Raw genomic sequence first — 22,861 nt, 5'->3', positions numbered from 1 at the left:
AGATGCTGAACATATCACCTCTTTATAAGAAACAGAGAATGTATTATGAATTGGAAATTGGTTTGAATTAAAAATTGACTTCAAATCAAATCATCCAGAATCGGGATCGAATCAAATCTTGAGATACTTCAAGATTCACATCTTTAGTAGAGACAAATTTTGCCTTTTAAGCTTTTTTCTGTAATGAATAGTGCAATTTTAAACTTCTGCACTAAAGTCCTGTCCTGCCCATGTTTTGTTGCTTTGAAAAATTTGGACGTTTTTTTTTTTCCCAATTTAGACTGAAGAATGGAAAATGATTCACCTTCAACATGTACTGTGTTTGTAGAAAGTTGAGAAGAATCTAAAATAAGATTTAAAAAATAATGTTGGCTCTAAAGAACCTTTTTCACGATGAAATAGCATTATTTTTGCCTAAATGATGTTTCTTTATTTTTGCTATATTAAATATAAATGTAACATTTAACTGCCTGCTTAGGATATCTGGATAACAAGCAATTACAATGGAGAATTTTTTATTTATTTATCTTTATTTAGACTCAAAAAACAAAGGGATTACTTTCATTTCATTTCAATTTGCACCCACTTTATGTAGAAACAGATTTGGGTAAAGTGACTGTTGTTACATTTTATGCTTTATATACATATATCTATCTAAAAATTACATCAGTCAAACAAATGTAGAGCAAAAAATATGAAACTGTCCTCTGAAATGAGGTAGAATAGAAATAAAAGTAGCATTAAAGAGAGGTAATAAAGCAAAAGCCACATAAGTGAAATTCAAACAGGTATATTGTTGATTACAGTAATTTAATTAATTTTCAGTGGTTAGTTGACATGCTTAGGTCATGCATGCTGGAACTGGGCTGTAAAATAAAGGCTTAAAGCATCACAACATCTTAAGTTGATATATGGTGCTGCAATAAAACACATGAAAGGCAGCATAGGCATGGAATTAATATGCAATATACATCAGTAATCTGAAAATAATTCTTACAGCCAGTACTTCATTGATGATTTAAGCTGTAGATTTGTGTGCTGGCAGAGATCCATCGACAGTCCTCAGTGGATTGCTCTTACAGTAATGGCTCTGTTATTAGTCCTGCATGGCTATTTAATGACACAGTCTAGGTGTGAGTCATTAAAACACTTCTGCGTGAGGTTTCATGACATTTATGATGCTTTAGTGAAGTGGGGTGCGGCCTGTTGAATCACAGAAAAAAATAGGTGCTGCACAGTCAAGTGAAAGTCTGCTGAAGTAACTGAAGGATTAATGTTCAACCACAATAAACCAGAGAGAGGCCAGCAGATCAGCATTTTCATTTAAACAGAAAGAGAGAGGTGAAACTTAAGGAGAAGACAGCAGCAAAACAAATCAATCATTTCAGAGGTTGTAGAAGTATACATAGTGATTAAAACACAAACAGAGCATTGCAAACATGAGTCGAGGAACCTATCCTTTAACAGAGTCATTAAAATCAACTCTTCCCCTTAGATAAGGTCAAACGTTTTAATCCAGCTTTGGGACTGGTCAACATGGTGGGAAGCAGGGTAAAACACTTGAACATATTCTGGACATACGGACATTTTGAAGTGCATTTCTTGAGTACACTACTTTCACCTTCTACGATGACAAATTTGGGATGCAAATTTTGTGCTTGGTGAGGTTAATTTGACTGCAGGCTTAACTAAGACACTAGAGCATTTGAAAGCTTCTATGAGGAGTTTTTAGCTGGTTACAAAATGGATAAACATTTATAGTCATGTATCTTTATGAACAACAATAGCACAAGAAACCACCAGCGGCAAGCTCAATAATTGCTCCAATTACATTACTTCAAACCATGTCACTCTCAGAAGTAACTACCTTTGTTTAAACCCTCCTGGTGCGTGGCCATTTGAAAGTTTCTGAGCCAAAGCTCTGAGGAAAAACTAAGTTAGATGGCTTTTAAAAAACTCCTCAAAAGCAGCTAGTTAGCATACTAAAATGCCCTGTCAGTGGCAGGCAGCATTACATGGAAGAACAGTGAGCTCTTAAGGCCAAGCAGCATTTCAAAATAAAATCCCCCAGTTCAGAGATATTTGTCTGTTACAAGGCCCTCTAATGCACAGGAGGCCAACATTGTTCAAAATCTATCTTCCTTCATAGGAGCAGAAGTTAATCTTAAGAATGAAAAATGACCAAATTCCAATAATGAGTTCTCAAATTAAAACCCACAATTTAAAAAGTAATGATTTATGATGTAACACCAATAATTATAGATTACAGATGCATATACATATAGATAAATATGTGCAGGACAGAATCAGCAATGAAATACCACTTTCTCCACAGTGGATGCCAAAGTCAATACTAAGAGAAAGTTCCTCACAGGAGCTTTAATGGTTTGAACTGAATGTTAACTAAACTTATCTCATGGGTTTAGAAAACACCAAACAAATTTAACTGAACATAAAAAAAGTGTATCAAAATTAATATACTGAGCTGAATGAACATTTCTTCCTGTTTTCTTGTTCTCAACTGTCCAGTCTTTGACTAGAAGAATCAACTACTGCTACAGCTCTTTATCCTAAATCATCATGACCACCAAAGATTTATCTTGTGACCATTTGAAAGGACAGGACTTCAGGGAGTTTACTCAAAGGAGTAAATACTTACACAGTGATAAATCTGTAATAAAGGTGCAGTATGTAGAAGGTTTGCAATGACATGTCTACATTAATTAGGAAACGATTACTCTCATCTTGTATATATGTTTTAATTGAATACTTAAATTAACTTAAGTATTTCCAACAGTTTTCAAAGCCCGAAGAAAATCTTAATTTTTATAGTCATGAGGGTCTGTAAGCCTCAATGACAGAGCCAACATATCAGTGCTATGGAAAAGCTGAATCTTACATCACAGACTGCTACATAAGGAAATGGGAACTACGGAAAGCTGCTCCCCTGTCTTTTCATCTCACCTCCAATTTCTACATACTCTGCTTGGGAAGTGCAGTGTGGAGCAAATCACTCCCTTTCTAGTCAATCTTCGCATTTCCACTGCCAACCCTCTGGTCTGTCTCCGGTGCGTCAAAAAGGTGCTACTCTGCTCTGCCTCACTGGAGATACTGTATGTGCAAGGTCTATTTTTTCAGTAGCGGCCACTGCCAAACTGTGTCAATCAATCCAAACAGAGAGAAAACATGTTAAGTACCCGGTCAACGTACATCACATGAATCATCTCTATATCAACATTATGTCTCATCTTGTGGCACAAGGAAAAGGTCAACTGGAGGTCAGTGTCACAGAGCTACTAAAGCGCCAATGATGAGAAGTTAACTTATGAGGTGGAAAACCACAGAATGCCCTCAGATTTCACTGGGCCCTTGACAAACCTAGAGAATAGGCCCTCCCCAGGTGTGATTTATTGATGACATCAATATTTATGAGTTGGATCAGTAGCAATGATGCTAGTCTTGGAGCCACTGTTCATCCATTTTTCTCACTTCTTCTGCCAATTTTTGCCTCTCTCGAGCCATTATTGTCACTTCAACCATATTTTGACGCTATTAAACCATTTTTGCCACTGTTTCTGTCCATTTGTCACTCTAGCTGTCTAACGTCGCCTCTGTAAACCATTTTTTTGCCACAGTTAACCCTTTTTCACCACATTTTATGACCAGTTGTGCAGTTTTTACTGAAATTATCTATTTTTATGCCATTTGTAAATACTTTTAATCCATCGTTGCCACTTGTCACCCATTTTCACCACTTTTTCTGGCTGATTTGCCATTTTCAACCAATGCACCCTCTGCCTCTGTTAACCCATTTTTGCCCCTAGTTTTGACCCACTTTTGCCACTTCTTAATCCAATTTTTTTCCCCATTTTTAGCATTTTAACTATTGCTGGGCCGTTAACGGCGTTAACGTGCTATGTTAACGCGAGACTCTTATCGCACGATAAGAAAATTATTGCATGTTAATCTATTCACTAAAGGAGCTTACAGACACACCGCCGGGCACATGTAGTAGGCTACCAACACGCCTCCAGTCATTTCCAATGGGAGGAGGGTGGAGATTTGGGTCTGCTGTGAGCAGGCTTAAGCCTGATTTATACTTCTGCGTTGCATCCACAGCGTAGTTACGCCGTCGACGCGACGCTGTCGTTGACCATTCCAAGTTCTGCGTCGAGGGAACGCGTCGCTCTGCAATTCACTGCCATGACGTGTGTGGCTGTGTGTGTGTATGTGTGTGTGGTTTTAGAGGGGTCACATCCGAGCAGCCGCTCTCTGCTGAACTGGACGTCTGTTTTTATTAAAGAGTGGATGTTTGGGTGTGTGATTACAACCATTAGTCGATATTACATGTTGTTTGCACATAAGCACAAACCAGAGGTTGCGCTGGACATTTTGTTGTCCATCACTCCTTTAAAATCCCGCTGGATCCATCCTGACAGAGAGCGTCATACTGCACACGCTCGTCACAGCGCTAAGACAAGTTGGAGAGATGGAGAACAACTTTTTAATTCTGTCTCTGTTATGACCTGTGAGTAGGCTACAAACGTATGCCTTTATCTGTTATATTTCCATGACTGATATCATGGACACTACAGTGTTAAAGTGAGGTCCAGAGAGAGAGAGGTAGGGAGAGGAGGGTCGGGCTGTGGTGAGCGAGCAAGAGAGAACAGGTGCTGATCTGAATCATCATTCACCCATCTATCTGTTATATTTCCATGGTTGAAATCCACATGATAAATGAGCAAACTTTGGTGTTTAAAGTGAGGGTTCAGTGGTGAGCAAGCTAGGTGTTCTCAAGCAGTCTGTGATGCATTTTCCTTGATATTTAGATAGGTCAAGCATTTTTTTAATGTCTTCGGCAAAATTCAAATTTAGCATTTTAATGTAGCTTAATCTAGATGAACTACAGGATTGCAGTGAGATTAATCTAGATTAAAAAAAAATAATCTATGCCCAGCATTAATTTTAACTCATTTTGCCACTTTCTGCCTATTTTTTTTTCCTCTTTTAACTTTTTTTCACTTTAAAACCCATTTTAAATTCTGTTTAAAGAAAAGTGGTTTAGATTTTGAAGGCTTTATACTATGGCATAAATAAATACAAAAATATATGTTTCTTTGATAAGAGTGGCCATTATTCAGGTCAAAAATAAAACGTGGTTATCACAGCTGAACTTTACAATAGACCATGATCTCCTGACCTCCATGGGCCCCCAGTTTGGCTGGGCCCCAGAAAGCCCCCCCTTTTATCCCCCCTTATGGGCAGCCTTGCTCAGCCATGTTAGAAGGAAAAAGTCAAGGAATCATGTCAAAATGAATGGCTAATCAACCCCAGGAAGGCAAATTAAAACACTGTGTGAATACCATTTCCATTAGGATTGGGCGGAATTCAACCATCGTACTCTAGCCAATTTCTACCAGGGTATACAGTCATAACGCCAGTTCTTAAAACCCACATTATACAAGCACTTGGTTGCGTGCACAGGAAAGCATCGGGAGCAGAGCGTGCGCCTCTACAGACCCTTCATTTAATCCTTCATCATATAGGGTGATGTAGGGGTGGGCGATATGGAATAAAAATCACATAACAATTTTTTTATGGCCAGATCACGATCTAGATTTTATCATGACTTTTTCATTAAATTTTTAAGACAAATCTGTAAGTTATTGACCAGAAAAACAACCTTTTTCTCTGTATATTTTTTCAAATACTGTGTCAACAAATCATGTTTTTCTCTTTTTTTTCTGCAACAACCTGTTTGCCAATGCATTAAATCTAAATATATTTATATAAAATGAAAATATACACCCTGAATATAGAGGTCTTATCCCACAATATATTTAAGTCCCAAACATTTATTTTCCTGCTTTCTGATCTATTTTCTGGAACCAATTTCTGCATTTTCCGCACCACTTTAGAATTATTATGCGTGTCCTCTTCTGTGTTTTTAAATCTACTTTAGTGTTTATTAGGCACATTTTAACCCTTTAAAGCCTAAATACACAAATTATAGCCAGAAAATTCTCATTTTTGGAGCTGAAATCCAAAAAAATCAAAATTTCCATAAAATTTTAAATTTTTTGTATCTCATTTGATACATTAGGTGTTTTTGGTAACTGATAATCCACCTGAGGGCATTTTATCATTTTTCAGATTGTATTCAGATTTTTTTTTTTTTTTTTTTTTTTTTTGTAATTTATTCATCATATTGATTAGACAGAGGTATCATAAAAGTATGTATCAAACAACAGGCTGTAAGGGGTTCACACTTTTTCATTTTAAAGCATGTGTACTTTAAATAAAATCTCTACAGCTGAAGCTTTAAACAAGCAGTGTTCATATGCAATTTAATATCATATTTACTTCAGCCTTGTTTTCAGACTGCCAAAGAAAGAAAATATAAATATGACAAAGAATTTGATCAATATTTGAGGCACGTGGTTTGGTTATGCTGTAGAGTAGTGACTGTATGCTTTTTTTTTACGCAATCTTGATTTTTTATTTGAAAAATGCACGCGCATATGTCAATTCACAGCAGTGAATTAGGCTGTGATGAGCGATGACGTATATGTATCACATGTACCTGCCTGCTACTCACAATGAAGGAGAGAGGAGGAGGAAAAGCAAGATCAGGTGCTGCAGCATATATAAATGTAAGCTAAAGAAATGCAAGTAAATCAAAGATTTTACGGTTTAAACATTTTCTAATAATGAACCATGTCTGGAACTCGTGGACATCGCTGCCTCCCTCTCTGTCGCTGATATTATAAAGTTTCACTCATGATTCTGTTACCTGTCAGGTAACAGAATCATGATCAGGGTTGTAAATAAAAAGGGGAAACAATGGAAAGCAAAACAATGTATGCTGTAACTGTTACTAAAAAAGTAGGCTATCTGCCTCTGCCATGCTTTACTCTGCTGACTGCAGTATGCATCATTTCTCTTCCCTGTTTAAACTTCGGCAGATGGAGGACGCCATCTTAATAGCTCATCAAAAAACGTTACAAGCTTTGTATAGATTGTGCAAATAAATATGTTTTGCACATTAATGGTTCAGAAACCAAGACGCAGCTTCGTATAACACAGAAAGAACTAAATCTTAAGTTTCACTTTCACTTGCAGCGTGAGTCTCCGCTGCATTGGGAGGAAGAAGGGGAGGGGGGAGAGGGAGCAAAGAGTGAGAAGAAATAGAGCCGATTCCACGATAAATCAGCATTAGCAGATCGCGGATACATTCTATTTCCTCACAATCTGAGATCGTCTTATCGCACCCCCCTAGGGTGATGTTTACAGGAGCACTGGAAGTGATTTATAGATGAAGCATTGTTTTCACTCTAGGAAAAAATTACTTCAGGGCAGAAGTGCAATTGAAGTTTCATTCTTTTCTAGGGCTGCAACAATGAAACCCTAAAATCGATAAAAATTAAAAGTGTTGGCAACATATTTGTTTACTGATTCGTCGTGTCCTGTGATTACGGCGAATGAAATGTGAAACATGAAATGCGACTTTATAGAAACGACATCTGTAGACTGTCAGACATTCGTGTGATCCGTGATATTTGCCCCACTTTGTGTCATAAATGTCCGCTAAAATTTGAGCAGGAGGAGGGATGGATTTGAGCTGCCATCACAGGCCGAGAAGAGTAGTTGTGTGTGAGTTGTCTGCATGTGTGTTAGCGTGACAGAGACGAGAGTAAGTTTGTATGTCCATCCATGAATGAGGGCCAGCCTGACAACAAGCATTAACCAGGCTAATGTTAGTTTGGTGCAGCAGCGGATGACAAATGTCTGTATGTTTTCATAATATCGATAACATCTGCACACTGAGGCTTACCTTCATAAAGACATTTAAGAAGCTGTCTGATTGATCAAATCTCTTCTGGGATAAAATATTTGCCAGAAGGTGCAGTAAAAGCATTATCCTACAATAAATAGAGTCCTTTATTCAGAGTTTATCACTTGGCTATTTTCATTATCCACTCCATGGATTGGTTAGTTCTTAAAGGTCCTCGAGCTTGTACTGAACTTGGTAAGACTACATTTTCCTTCGATGCTTCCAAGCTCATGGAACAAACTCCAACAAACCCTAAAGATTGAAGTCCTACCCTCTCTTGAAGAGTTTAAGACCTTGGTTTCCAGTCTTTTTTGTTTTAAATTGTGATTGTTTTAATTGATTTCTACTGGTTTTGACTGATTGTCTTTGACTTTGTTTTTTTCTTGCTTGTTCTATTGTGCTTGTAATCTCGACGACATTGGAAATGAGGAAAACCTCAATGTCCTTTCGAGAATAAATTAAGGTGTGGATGAACTGAATGAATGAATCAGTATGTGTTAATGTATGTGATTAAGGAGGAAGGCAAGGCATCAAAAAAAAACTCACATTATAAAGCATTTATTTTTTGTGTTTATTTCAGGGGCCTGTTAAATGTATTTCATGTTACAGTATTCATAAAATGTAGTTTTCTTTTCATTTTCAAAAATATGTTTAGACTTTCATATAATTTTATTAGCTTTGAATGTCTGTGTTCTACTTGTCAATAATGAATATCTTTTTTAATTTAAAAAAAAGATTCGATTCAATGATTTTGAAAATTATCTGATGAATCAATGATTGAAATATTTGTTTGTTGCAGTCCTATTCTTTTTCCTCTCTGTCTGACACATACGTGCTCTCTTTCCTCTCTCTCCCCACTTTCTTCATCCCAGAGGTAATGAGAAATTAATTAAATCAAAACTGTGCATATTTTTTAAAACCCCAGGATACGGTATTGTCATATTACCATCCATGCCTAGTTTCCATGTAAACTCATAGTTGTCATGTTGTAATCTTGAGTCTTGACCACTCAGTGTTGCGCAGTGCTACCCAGCGCTCCAGACACGCTTCCAGTATGTAAGGTCTTCAGGCAGAGCAAATTGCTGCATCGCAGGTGAAGTATGTGGAAATTGGAGGTCACTAATGTTTTGTGCCTACTTCTGATGGACCACAATATTCTTTACAATCAACTGTTGTTTTTATGCCCCAGACAACCCACCCCCCCAATCCCATCTTCCCACATTTTACCCCTGTATTACCAATCCACATAGAAACTGGCCACTAAGCTCAGCCCACCTTCACACTGTTTTAAAATGTAGACTGTTCAAACAGTGAACCTCTGTATTGTTTCACTGTTGGCCATCCTGGTTGGCACAAGTGATTTCAGAATGCATTACGAATAGCTTGCAGCTCAGAATGGAAAGGGGCCAGAGGTTGAACTTGAACCTGGGGCGCCCACTTCATAACCTCCGTAAATGAGGCGTGACCTGACTGCTTGGCCATCTGCCATCCTGATCCTTACAATGAGCAACAAGCTCTGCAACATTAAACAACCATAAAACACAATTCCAGCCAATCAGCAACAGGTAGCAACCTCCTCCTCTTTCTGTGCCAACCTCTTGTCCCCCTCTTTTCATCCTATAATAGTGATCAATCAGTGTCTTCTTCATTCAGAGAGTGCTTAAAGAGTCACAGAGCTACACCAGTGTAGGGATCAAAATGACTAATTTTATATACTTATATGTTTATTTGAATTGCTTTCCTGACAGTGCAGGTCCATGAGTTTGGGGGGAGGAGCTTCTGAGGTGAAAGGTTTTATTTCTTTGGCTGCTGAGTTCACCATCATTAATCTTTGTGAAGTATTACATACACTGACTCTAACAGCCAAATCATTTCATATATTGGCTGATTAATGCATAAGTCACATGAGGCATGCTGTAGTGCATTTATGTATAAGTAAATGTAACCAAAAAGTATGACAGTGGTAAGTCTGCTTACTTTGACTACCTGTCCAGAGCAAATCAAGTAGTAAGCAAATCATATTCTGTTCTGTGCATAGACAGCACTGAATTAATAAACAATGAGCAAACACTTGGTAAAAGTGCCAGAAAAAAAAAAGAAAAAAAAAATTTTTTTACTAGGCAGACACCTCAAGAGGAACCAGACTGACTAGTGTATAATCAATTGCCTGTTTCTTACCTGCCTAAGCAATTATTTTAACATATTCATTGTTTCTAAAGTATCAATTTCAAGACCCAACAGAAGTGACGTATAAAGACAAAATCATAGCCCAACCACACGAATTGTCATTTTGACTCCTTTTAAAGTATTCAAATCAACTACACTTGTTTATATAACAAAACAAGGGTTATGCAGGACATTTAACATGGAAAAGGGCCAAATAAAACTCTTTTTAGAGAAAAATTATTAACACTTGAATAAACAAACCATTTGTAGCAGTAGCAGGAAAAATAAACCTCAAGCAGAACCAGACTCACTGGTGTACAACCTTCTCCTTTATCTGCCAAGACAAACTGAAGACATTGGAATAACAGCCTGGTATGGTCATCTATGTTGAGTTAAAATCACGGATAACTTGTCTCAGACAGACCGTGATAAAAATCATGGGTGTCAAAAAGCACATTTCTCTCCAAACACTATAAAAAAGCAGTAAGTTGTTTGACAGGCACAGAAAATCGTATTTGATCCAATCCACATTCTCCATTCTGAGTTTCAGTTCTTACCCTCAGGAAGATTTAGGGTCCCTCAGACCAGACTGACCCAAATCACTCATTTGTGCCATTGTCCATTAACTATCTGAGTAACAGGTGAGGTAAGATGTGCCAAGAGATTGTGCAATATGCAAGTATGCCACTGAAGCCAGATGTTTGTTTGTGTGTACATGTGGAAAATTGTTAGATGGATTTGCTGCTGCTACAGGATGTAATGTCATGTGTTCTGTATGATCTCTGGGTATGTATTTGATGATTTTGTAACTATGGGAAAGAGTCCAGGACAAATTTCCTATGGGGACATTAAAGTCAATCTTATCTTATATTGCGGCCTATTCCTTTGTCCTCACACCACTGATAGTTTCACCACAGTCACAATTTAAAGAAATAAGTATAGAAAAAAAAAGAGTATCCTGAAGGAAGATCTTTCTTTTAATCGAATGGCGGCTAAGTACAAAATAATTAATACAGGAGCTCTTCACACCAAAAGTGTGTCTACACAATATCTCTTTTTCAGAGACCCATCTGTAAAACTAGGGGTGCAAAACATATGCTGATGAATTCCCTTTAGTTGATACTAATAAATACATGTAGTTGAGATCTAAAAATTAAGTCAACAATTTAGACTGTTTAAAGAGGTCGAGGGTGGGGTGTCGGGGGGGTTTACATTGAGTGGATGAAACTTAATGAGACATCAGGTACACTGTAAGAACACTTGAAGGTTGTTACAAAATAAGCTGCATAAACTTAAAAATCTAAAACAGTTATTTAATCCCATTTTTCTGGGTTAACAGAGCATACTTTTAGTTTTAAGTAAACATAATTCAATCACTCTAAATATTTTTTGCAATTGTAATAAAATTATTTTACAAATATCCCTTAATCTGCACTTTTCTCATAATACCCTTGGGCATTAGATACTTCGGCACCATGAGTGAAGTTACTGACTCAGTAGGAGAAATCTCACCTGTCGGAAGCCGCCACAATACACAATGGATGATATACTAAACATGATGAAAGAGTACGTACTGGTTTAGCTGTAGTCACCTGAGTTGAACTACCTAGAGTGGCATTAATGTTTGTGTATTTGTCAGAAATAAGGGGAAACTGAACATGTAGCTTTACAAAAGGTACTTAAACTTGTTGTTTGAGCTGGATTTAAACAGAATTTTTAAGTAAAGTCATAAATCTAATTCCACCACTTAAAAACTGACTTATCAGTTTCAACAAAAATGTTGAGAATTTTTAACCTTTAGGGGTTTACAGTTACTTTGCGACAGGTGTTCAATACAAGGTGGCAATGGCATTCCAATGTGTAAATAATTAAATTAAAAACACTTACAATTAACACCTAAAGTAAAAGGATAATAATACTGGTGTTGGAGGTACATTTTCAATATGTAAAATACAACGCTGTGTTAAACATCAACATTATAAGAGAAGCTAAATATTAAAACATTCCAGTGTAAATGCAACTTGGAACCTGAATAACATTAACTCAGAGTGTTAAATCTAACAGTAAGGGAGTTGAATGGCAAGTGCTGAGTAGCCTAGAGAGAGTTACAGCCTATCCAGAGTGTGTACAGCCATGATAAGTAAGGATGAGTATCGAAATCTGGTATCCACATGGTACTGATGCAAACACATCTGATACCTACTGCAATGATACCATGTGACCCCAAATGAAAGGCAAGAAAATTGTTTTAATAGTTACTTTTCACATCTTCTTACTAAACTGACTTTTCTCCACTCAAACAAAAAAAGTTTAAAAACACAGTATACCAGAGTAAATTGCACCATTTCTGTTTCTAAACCACCAAAACAGCACAAAACTTCTCTTAGGACAGTTTGCATAAAGATCAGCCCTAGTGCTAGCCATAGGTAGAACATGATTGAGCAAACACTTTCAGCATGGCAGGAGAAGGTTAGGTTTTAGCTGTTTTTAATCAGACAGAAACCTTTGTTAGAACCAGACTCTTTAGTGTACAGCCATCTGCCTCTTCAGCTCCCTTTGCAAGATGAAACAGAAAATAGAAGTTATTCTGTTCTTATAGCTAACAGACACAAGTTAAAAAGCTAATGACAGTGGCAAACAAAGAGCAAATAAGCACCACAGCAGCCGTAAAGTTTGTCACCAGCCTGTCACACAAACACTCACACAGAGGCTGATATTCAGGTGCCACCCGGTCAGTCCTAACATTCGTGAGCTCCCAGGCTAATGTCCCTATCTTTGACCTTGTTTCTGTCTCTACCTCGGACAACACTGTTATTATCGCTTCGGTATCACACTTTGGTAGCTGCTGCTGTTGGAAGTGCTGGTAGCGGAGGAGCTGACGGGGAGTTGATGGTGGTGGTTGAGGAGGGGGTGCGAGGGTATGATAACACATTGCACGGCCAGTCCGACTGAGTACCACTCCCTGGGAATCTCCTTCATCACCATAGCCATTATCTGCCCGTGCAAGGTCCTCGAGACATGGCGAAAGAGCGTGCACAAAAGAGGCAGAGCTGGCCACGCGAGCTCTGCTCTGCCTCAATGTAAAAAAGAAAGAAAGCTCAATGAGGAAAAGATAATGTGGAGCAGCCGCTACTTACCTACCGTACCGAAGCTCCGAGTGGCAGCAGGCAGGCACTATCTCGTCTAATTTGTAATGGTGTGAGGAGCCAGTCAGAGCACCTTGTTTTTCCAAACGCAGAGGTAAGGTAAGTGTCCCCCGACGATGCAGGAAATCAACGCGAATGTCGCCGATGTTTCGCTACTCCACTCGAGGAAACCCCTTTTTAGAAAAGCCCGAGCAGAGGAAGAGAAGAGACGGAGCAAACAACTCTCGTCTCGCAAGAAGAGACAGCACTCCTTCCCGTGGCGAGCAGTCCCTCTCTCTCTTTCTCAGGATGTTTATTTCCTTCTATCCCATCCCCTCAGAAAACCTGGAGTCTTTCTGCTGGAGATCCAGTCAGTGAATCGTCGCTTATATCCGCCGCTTGGCATTAACAGCGCACGCAGCTTTCAGTTTGCGCACCAGTCCGTGTATGTGTGTTGCTACCGAACAACAACTAGCAGCACACAACATGACTGACTGACTGACTGACTGACTGCAGCGCTGACAGGAGGGGTGGGCCGACCCCCCCCCCCCCCTTCTCCTCTCTCTGCCGTACAAAGTCGAGAAATCCTCCCCAAAGTCTTCTCAGTCTTAGACTGACACACTATAAGAGAAAGAAATGTGTTTTACATAACAAGTAGAAGAACATCCTCATCCTACTTCTGTGCTGGAGCATGTGATGGCAGCGTGGTGAGGCTTTTAAAGGGGTATCCACGCGGAGCTGCGGGCGAGGGGCGCCTCTCTGGTTCCTCTACGATAACTTTCCAGGAGGGATGCGTGAAAGTGTTAGTTAGACAAGGCGATGAGAGTCAGGAAGCACGGGAGCACCTGGATACAGCAAGCTGGTGTGACAAGGGCCACATGCCATGGTTGTAGAGAGGCTATAGATATGATTCAGATTGTTTCATTAACTGAATTAACTGAGTAATTTCCATGTAATGGTACATGACCATAAAAGCATTATGCAAGACATTCATGGAAGTCTCACAAAGACAGGAAATGGGTACTGGATTTCCAGTGAACTACTGCCTCAAGGGATTTCTGAAACCAGGGCTGCACTTCATAGCCTACTGCATTTTCTGTGATATACAAATATGATAGCCATCCCAAAAACAAAAGCCAAAAAGCAGAAAGAACTCTTGTATACCTATGTTTATGTGCAATGCATTCATAATCTCATTTTAAAAGAAAAATACATTTATCTAAGAAAAAATGACATCGATATGCACTGTTGAAGTGCAAAAAATTGCAGTTTCTCAAGTGTCCACTTGAGGCTGAATCCAAAAATAAGGACTCTCCATTAGTCATGAGCCTAACTGACAACTGACCTGTGATGTTTCCCTTTCTCATGTCTTGTAAGTTTATTCATTGAGGTAAAAGTTATAAAGTAAGAATGTGCTGAGACAGCAGAAAGATGCAGCACACATGCCTGGTATGAAAGCTGTAATGGCATGAGCTGGAGCTAGCACGCACCACAGCTTTCACCCAGCAAACACACACCCAGTTTGAAACAGCTGTAAGCATCTTGGAATCAGAATTTCCAATATACACTCAAAAAATACTTGGCCACTTTTGTCAGTTTTAGGAACTTAATTACATGACAAATTTCCAATTGAATGACTTAATTCCAACCTAAACAAATAAATACCTATTATGTTATAAAATTGAATACCTTTAAGATAAACAGATTCAGAATTTAAGTAAATATAGCACATAGAATTATCCTAGTTCTGGTTGTGCTTTTACACCTCAGGCCACACCTATGTATTCACATGGAGAATAAGACATTAGTTTTATCTAATCCACTTTGTACACCAAAATAAGAGTGAAGGACTGTATACCATGGCCAGACATCAAACCTAGAACCTTCTGATTACAAGAAACCCACCTCTACCTACTGAGCTCCAGTCACCATTGTTCAGTGGTGGTGGGAAGTAACTGGTATCAGTACTGTTACTGGCAAAATTTCTGCCGTGAAATGGCTTTTCTTCAACGCTGTTATCACCAGTTCAAATGCATGTGTTTTGTACTGCAAACAACACATGCCACCGTCAGTGTAGCAGAGTGATATATGACAGACAACAGCTCAAGTCCAGTCATGAACACATTTTGCTCTTAACGACTGGGTCACTAGCTGAATATCTCCCTCTTATGCCATTGTAATTAAGCACAGTAAATAGGTAAAATGTTCTCTCCACTCAAAGTCCAATGTCTGTGATAACACCTTGATTAACTTCTTTTTTTAACCAGGCTGTAAACCAATCTATTTCTTGTGTAAAAAAAAGGTTTTTAACCTGTGTTGTGTCTGTGCCTTTCAGTGTTCCTGCAGCCAGCCTCATGTGGACACTTGCCGTATTGCAGTTATTTGCAGTTCATTTTTCAGGATCAGAGGTTGCTGCATGGGTTAAACCTTCTAACCACAAAATAAACATGCTGCCACCTACTGAACAAACCTTTATGAAACCCAATCTCATTTGTAAAAATGGGTTTCATTTGGATGCACTCTAAACAAGAATAGATCACATTGATTATTTTCATTGCCTACTAATAAAGGTTGAAATATGTTTGAGTAAAATCAAGAAAATTTGTTCCTATAAAACTTATGACAAAAATATTTTTTTAGTGTAGAAACATGCTGCCACCTACTGACCTTTCTGAAACCCAATCTCATTTGTTGTATGGGTTTCATTTTTATACTCATATGTTGCACTGTATGTATGTATTGCTCACAATCATGCAAGTTTATACTTCTGTAATTAAATAGAGGAGTATTTTATTTGCTTTAAATCTCGTTTACCATGGTCATTTGACAAAGAGATAACCAGGGATCAGATAGCTTTAGATTTCTGGTTTAATAAGCACTATCTAATTAATCTCATTTAATCTTTTTCATGCCCTCAATTAAGGGAGATTTTAGCAGCTAAAAGATTGCTTCAGATGTCAAACCCTTTAATGACTACTAGTTGCACAAAGTGATATAACTGTAGTTCAATCAGGAGAGACTTATTACGAGTTTAACAATAATTTATTTTACAAATTGAGTGAAAGAATTGTATAAAGTCCTTGGCGATTAGACGCCACCATAATGATTTGTATTTGAAGGGGTAGTGAAGCAAACGGCAGGAATAGGGTTCCCCCTTACCCCCTATGGCATCTAGACACTGGTGGTGTTGTTGAGAGATGCAGGATCAGATGAGGAGTAGACTTCTGAGAAAATGCCCAGGAACCAACAAGGTGGCATTGAGGAGACTGGGCTACGCAGAATGAGCAGGAGACCTATGAATGGAGGTGGCTGGGGTGGAGGAGGTTTGCAGTGTCTGACAGGTGCATGATGATTGGTCAAATGAGGTTGTAGCAGAATCTGATTAACTGAGTACTTAGGAGAGTGAATGCCCATAATCAGCTGATCGTCAGAGCAGGAAGAGAGAAAGAACAGAAAAAGGAGAGGTGTGAATGAGTGGTGACTGAAGAATGAGTAGAAACTTCCTGCTTGAACTTTTGCTGAGCTCCATTTTTGAAAACATAAGGGGGTTGCATTGCTGCAGTAATGAAAATGCACAGTGAATTTTTATTTCATAAATTCCTACAAAAAATGCAATGTTGTGCATATCACATTCCACAGTTGACGTATCAGTTATGTCCTATACAGTCATGGAAAAAAGTATTGGCAGCTCTGGAATTTTTCCAGAAAATACACCTTTTCTCCCAGAAGTTGTTGCAATTACAAATGTTTTTAGTATACACATTACTTTCCTTTATGTGCATTGGAACAACACAAAGAAGCAGAAGAAAAAAGCCAAAACTGACATCATTTTACACAAAACTCAAAAATGTGCCAGACAAACTTGTTGGCTGTTAACCAGAGATTTTAACAGACAACATGCACATAAGTGTTTTCCCTCTCTATATATTAATGTTAAATATGTTTGCTGAATTTTTAGAGGTCCCTTGGTAATACTGGTCCTGTGACACTAGGGCACATGTCCTTCAGTGGCTATGAGCACGAAAAATTCTCCCATCCTCTGTCTGAGCTGATTCAGCAGCCATACATTCCAGCTTCTCTGATGTCTCCCCACATGTCCTCTTTGCAATAACTCCAGTACTGTATAATTAACTGTTACTTAGTACTTAGCACCAACTCCAGCATAAAACACTTACTTTCAGTCGCAATGGTTTCCTGCAGAAAAAAAAAGAACAGAAAGTGGCAGGACTGAAATAGAAGTCACACCGCAGACTATCCTTGAGGTAGAGTATTGCAAAGCAGAGCGCACTAACGCAGAAGTAGAGAATGCTTACAACAGCATACTCCACTACAGTGTAGCTACGGCATAGAGTAGATTCAGTATAAGTAGGCTTGTGAAGACATTTAGCATCCAATGAATCATCATGGTTCTAGATTGACTTGAGTGTTTGAGTAAATTTTCTCAGGTTTAAGTTGTAATTATAAGGATAACATTCAAGCTCGGGCTTATGAGTAAAGGCTAAGTCTTCACTTTAACCAGAGCTTTGCAAGTAGTAAAAGAGATTGTTTCCATAGGTTTCCATTTTGATTTCCATTTGGAAAAGCTGATGTTTTATTTTTTACATTGTGCAAAGAAAGACATTAATTTTAAATTCACACCTGTGCTTCTCAGACTGTGATGTCTCAGCTTCCTCAGTTAAAGAAAAGAGGACAAATGTATTTAAAGACTGAAAAATCCTAAAGAGATCAATTTACATGAAGTCTTTCATATAAAAGCTTTTAGCCATTAGATTGGAAAAGAATCTAAATGATAAACACAATAACTCTGCTCACGCATTCATACAACATGCACATCAGCAGCACAGCCTAAAATGTGCTGCCTAGTGAAGTGTGATCGGTTTGATGCTGTCATTTAAAAAGCCCTCTCAGACTGTTTCTCTTTAATGTGATTAGATTGCTGCTGTGGGCTGCATTCAGCTCTGTCAAAACAGACAAAAAAGGTTTAAACAGATGTGCTGATGCTTTAACACCATGTTACGTTTGTTGTGTAATGCAAACACATGGCCTGTCTTGTCCAGCAGATTATGGTTGACTCCATCATACATCCAGCAAATAAGAGAAAATGATCTCAAAGTGTGTTGTACAGTTTTGCACACACTTTCAAGGAAGCCTTGTAAAACAGGTTGTCTTGCCTTTGAGAACCCACCATTTTATTTCTTTTTATCATGATGCTAATTCCAGAGGTGTTATGTTTTCATGTTGTCTGTCCCCATGTCCATCAGGGCCGTTCCTGTGAGCTTGATATCTGAAGAACATATTGAGGGATTTGAAACTTTGCTTGAAAGTCCATTCTAACTCAAGGATAAACTGGTTGAAGTTTAAAGGTCCTTAGTCAAGGTCTCTTAATGTTCCCTTTGCTTGTAGGGTAGGGTTGTCAAACTCAATCGCAGCAGGGGCCGGATTCTGGATTCAAGACTAACCCAAGGGCCTAGCAGGGTCACCTTTTTAACCAGAAACTGTCAACCTTGTTTCACCAGTAGTAAAACATATTTAAAACAAACAAAACAAACAAACAAACAAACAAACAAACAAACAAACAAAAAAAAAATGGTGACAATGATAAATGATTTTGATTTTTAAAAAGTTAAAAAAGACAAGTTTAAAGGCTCACAATCTGAGAAAAGTACATTTATCAGTTCAAAAAGGTCAAAACGTGAAATTGTTATTGAAAAATAATGCTTTTTTAATAGCAAATATATTAGAAAGAAAGTCAAAATCATGAGTTTAAAAGGTCAGAACATGAAATAAAATTTGTCATCATGAAATTAAAAGTCAAAATATGAATCAAAATTTTAAACTGTGACTCTAAAAGGTCAAACTATGGGATTATGAAGTCAAAGTTTGGAGTTAAAAATATGAAGCATAATACAAAATAATTGGTTAAAAAGGTCTGAATATCACTTAAAAAATAGAATTATGAATCTTAAAGTTCAAAATATTATATAAAAAGTCAAAATTATGAATTTTAATGCTCAAAGTATGAAATAAAAAGTCAAAATCTGAAGTTTGTGCCTTAATTGTGAGATGCTAAATTGAAAATGTTAGATTAAAACACAAATTAATTTCTTTTCCTACATTCATGACTTCTTATCTAAATGTTTTTACTCCTTACTTTTTCAGATTTTGTGACTTAACAAGGATATCTTAAATCATCAAGGATAAGTTCACATTTTTATACTTGAGGAAATCTGCAGACCTCATACTGATGGGCCAGTTATGAAAGAAATATGAGATCATCTTGCAGGCTGGATTTAACTGTTCCATGGGCCGGATTTAGGCCTTGAGTTTGACACCTGTGATTTAAGAGATCTTATTCAATCTTTGCACAAATGTCCACTCTTGACACAAGGATAAGCTAAAAAGATTTTGGTGGTCAAATATAACATCTGTGCTTATGAATGAAAGCTCTCATGCATACTTCATGAGATTTTCCTCAAACTTTTACTGAATATCAACTCTGACTCAAGGATGAACTAGAATTATGAAAGGGTTGGCCACCTTTTCCAGAGGCATATCCTTACAAAGCAACAGCTAGTGGTTGCACTCTGGCTTCTGTTTCTGACTATCCACTGTAACCCTCTGTCAATAAGGGCATAAAAAAGCCAAAAAATAAATCTTGAAATAAAAACATGTTGAAATCGTACTTGTGTCTGTGGGTTCCTAGATTTTAAAATTGGTCAATCACTTAGGTAACAGTCTGACTGATTTAATTCCTGTTCTGTTGTTAAAAAAGATTTGGTTTAATGTCAGATGTGGGGATTAAAATCAGGTGTAAGTGACTCTCTTGATGAATATCATAGGTGTATTCAAGGCTTTTTAATAGCTAATGTTTGGCTTTGGTTATGTTTGTTTCCATTGGGCTCAGTCCATTTAGTTTGTATACAAAATAATGAGGACAGCAAACTTCAGCTGATGGAAAACCCCAACAGTGTCTCTTTTTAAACTAAACTAAGACAGGGATTTTTGGATTGACTTGAGGTTGCGATGAGAATAATGGCCATAAAAATCAGTTGCATTACAATGTAATGAAGCAGTACAATGATACAATGGAACAATGGTAGCAGTCATGTGATCTGCCCTTTGATTGATGATGATTGGACAGTGAAATAGGACTGCAACTTCCTAAGCTGTCCAGGCTCATTACGCAACTCTTAGTTTCCCATTTAGTGCCAATGTAGGGCTTATCCTTAATTGCTCACACACACATACACATACACAGCGGGATTCACAATTAAGCTGACTCAGGATGCAGGGCTCACTTAAAGAGAACTCATGTTTACTAGACAGCAGCACAGTACCAGAGGAAAAGAGACAAGCTGAGACATGAGCTGGTCATGTTTGAATAACAAGGTTCAGAATCCCCCATCCCATTATGCCTTAGTTTTGTTTGTCCACCACACAAACCGTTTCATTATATTTTTGGAATGACATTTTAGTCATTTGTAAAACATTTACTATCATTCTTCAACATTTGTATCCTACCACATACTGTACCTCAAAAACCCACTTCTGTACTTTTTCTGTTGTTTTCCTTCCATGATTTTACTCAGAGACAGATTTTTCATTCAACAGTTTCATTGTTGGTACTTTGCTCACTTTCTATGCTGTAATAGGCCTGAAGAACTTTTATCATTGTTATCTTTTGTGTCATTTGTATCGCCCTTTTTTTTTTTTTGCTGGTGGTGGTGGTGGATGGGGGGGGGGGCATATTTTCATAGGTTTTGAATGGATTTCTCACTCTATAATGAGTTCTTCATGTTACTTCTGTTTAGTAGTTTGTGTGTCATAATGGGGTAATAATAACAATAATAATAACTATTATTATCATAACAATAATAAATAACAAGTAATAAAATAATGATAATTATTCTCATTATTGTTGTTGTTGTTATGACTTAAGGTAATGCAAAATTCATAAAGCACTACATAACATATGAAATATGATATAGCTTAGCTTTATGTCTCATAACAGAACATAGCATAGAATAGCATAGCATTACATAGCTTGGAATAGCAACATGGCATGGCATAACATAATGTGACCTAAAGTAAAATATAATGGCTTAATGTAACAAGATGTAACGAAAGGAAAAAACTAACAGAATAGGAGAAACAGAACAGAACAAAACAAAATAAAAAATAACATTACATAGGTAACATAACATTAAAAAACTAGAAAAGCACCTGGAGAGCGCAGACCTCCACCATTAGCCCTAGCTCCCAGATGTACAAAATCCTTCAAAAAAAATTCCTGGATCCAGACGGTGATCTGGATTCCTGAAAATTTCATCAAAATCCATCCATAACTTTATGAGTTATGTTGCTAACAAACAAACAAACTAACAAACTAACACACCCTGCCGATCACATAATCTCCTTGGCAGAGGTAATGAAAGAACATAACATAATAGTAAAATACAGTGGATGACATCACATAAAAGCAGGTCTATAGAAAGGATTTTTTTGAAGTGATTTAAAGGAGGTGATTGAATCTCCCCACCTCATCTCTTCAGGCAGGTCATATCATACAAATTGAAACAAAACATATCATAGGAAGCATAACATAACATGACATGACATAACATGACATGATTTAACATAAACAGTTCAACTTTAAGTTGGAAGCATAACATGACATAACACAGGAAGAATACCATATAAAGAATTATAACATTGTTTTCACAAGATAAACAGACATAAGAAACGAAACACAACATAACCACAGTAAGGATGATATTACATAAAATTAAACATTTTGCATAATAGCATAACACATTAGCCACTCTTAACATAACACAACATAAAGTAAAAATTTGTCATTTATACTGCTGGCATTACATAACAAACATGACATTAATTTCAAAGTTTACTATTTCATTGTATCAGCACATTCATATATAACACACACATCATACACTTTTAACAGGTGTTTTGTTGTAGATTTTAGGTGTGCATTCTACTCTAGGCTTTACCAAAAATGTAAGCCAGTCTGTTAAAAGTTATTTGGAAAGTTATTTACTCATCTTAACTGTTTCTTAAAGAGAGTGCTTGGCAAGGCTCCTATTTATATGAGCCGTCCCTGCTTGTACTAATTCTCATTCCCTGAAAACAGGAAGTTACCATCAGCATGCTATGTTTAGATACATGACTGACTTTGTGAGCACTATTCAGCTGAAAAATATTTCCTCCATGAAAAATGGAAAGTCGTGGATGTCATCAGTAAGGACACTACTGCTGAGTTTCTCAAGGTCAAACTATTCTGATCACCACACTGGCTATGAAAGAGCAATAGTTTTTGATCTCTTACCTTTTTCACACTGTTGAACATTTCTTGAAAAATCAAGGCTAGCTGCTTCTGAAATCTTCTTGACGCTGTGACAGCAATTCTTGCCTTTATATCGATGCTATATGGAGTTGAATGCACAATAAAGAAACAGATACTACACTACAGATTTGTTTTTGTGAAAGCAACATTTCAGTTTATGAAGAAGTTACAGCTTTGGCAAAGATCCTCTATGTAAAAGGCATTAATTGCTTACAAATGACAGAATGCAAACAAAAATGTTCAAAAGGATTTTATTGCTATCATTGTAAGACAAAATTAAACTTGCCAAAGGTTATTTGGTGAACCAATGTAAAAGGATGTGAGTAAGCTCTTGCAATAATTGCACTTGATGGTATCATCCAGTGGAAAAAC

General features: G+C 37.4%; 1 protein-coding gene across 2 annotated transcripts in view; it reads right to left on the bottom strand.

Annotated features, from left to right (window-relative positions):
* The window catches only part of LOC121521404 (bromo adjacent homology domain-containing 1 protein), a 70,446-nt gene extending 56,861 nt beyond the window's left edge, over positions 1 to 13,585 (bottom strand). The window contains exon 1 of one of the 2 annotated variants that reach the window (XM_041805364.1): positions 13,138 to 13,585. The gene's annotated coding sequence lies outside the window, so the exon portion shown is untranslated. The remainder of the gene's footprint in view (positions 1 to 13,137) is intronic. The other variant, XM_041805365.1, reaches the window with a different exon arrangement.
* Positions 13,586 to 22,861: the final 9,276 nt, after the last annotated feature.

Source organism: Cheilinus undulatus, linkage group 14 (genome assembly GCF_018320785.1).
Source record: "Cheilinus undulatus linkage group 14, ASM1832078v1, whole genome shotgun sequence".
Taxonomy (NCBI): Eukaryota; Metazoa; Chordata; class Actinopteri; order Labriformes; family Labridae; genus Cheilinus; species Cheilinus undulatus.
Note: the sequence above shows the minus strand (reverse complement) of the source record. Positions and strands in the feature narration are given on the sequence as shown.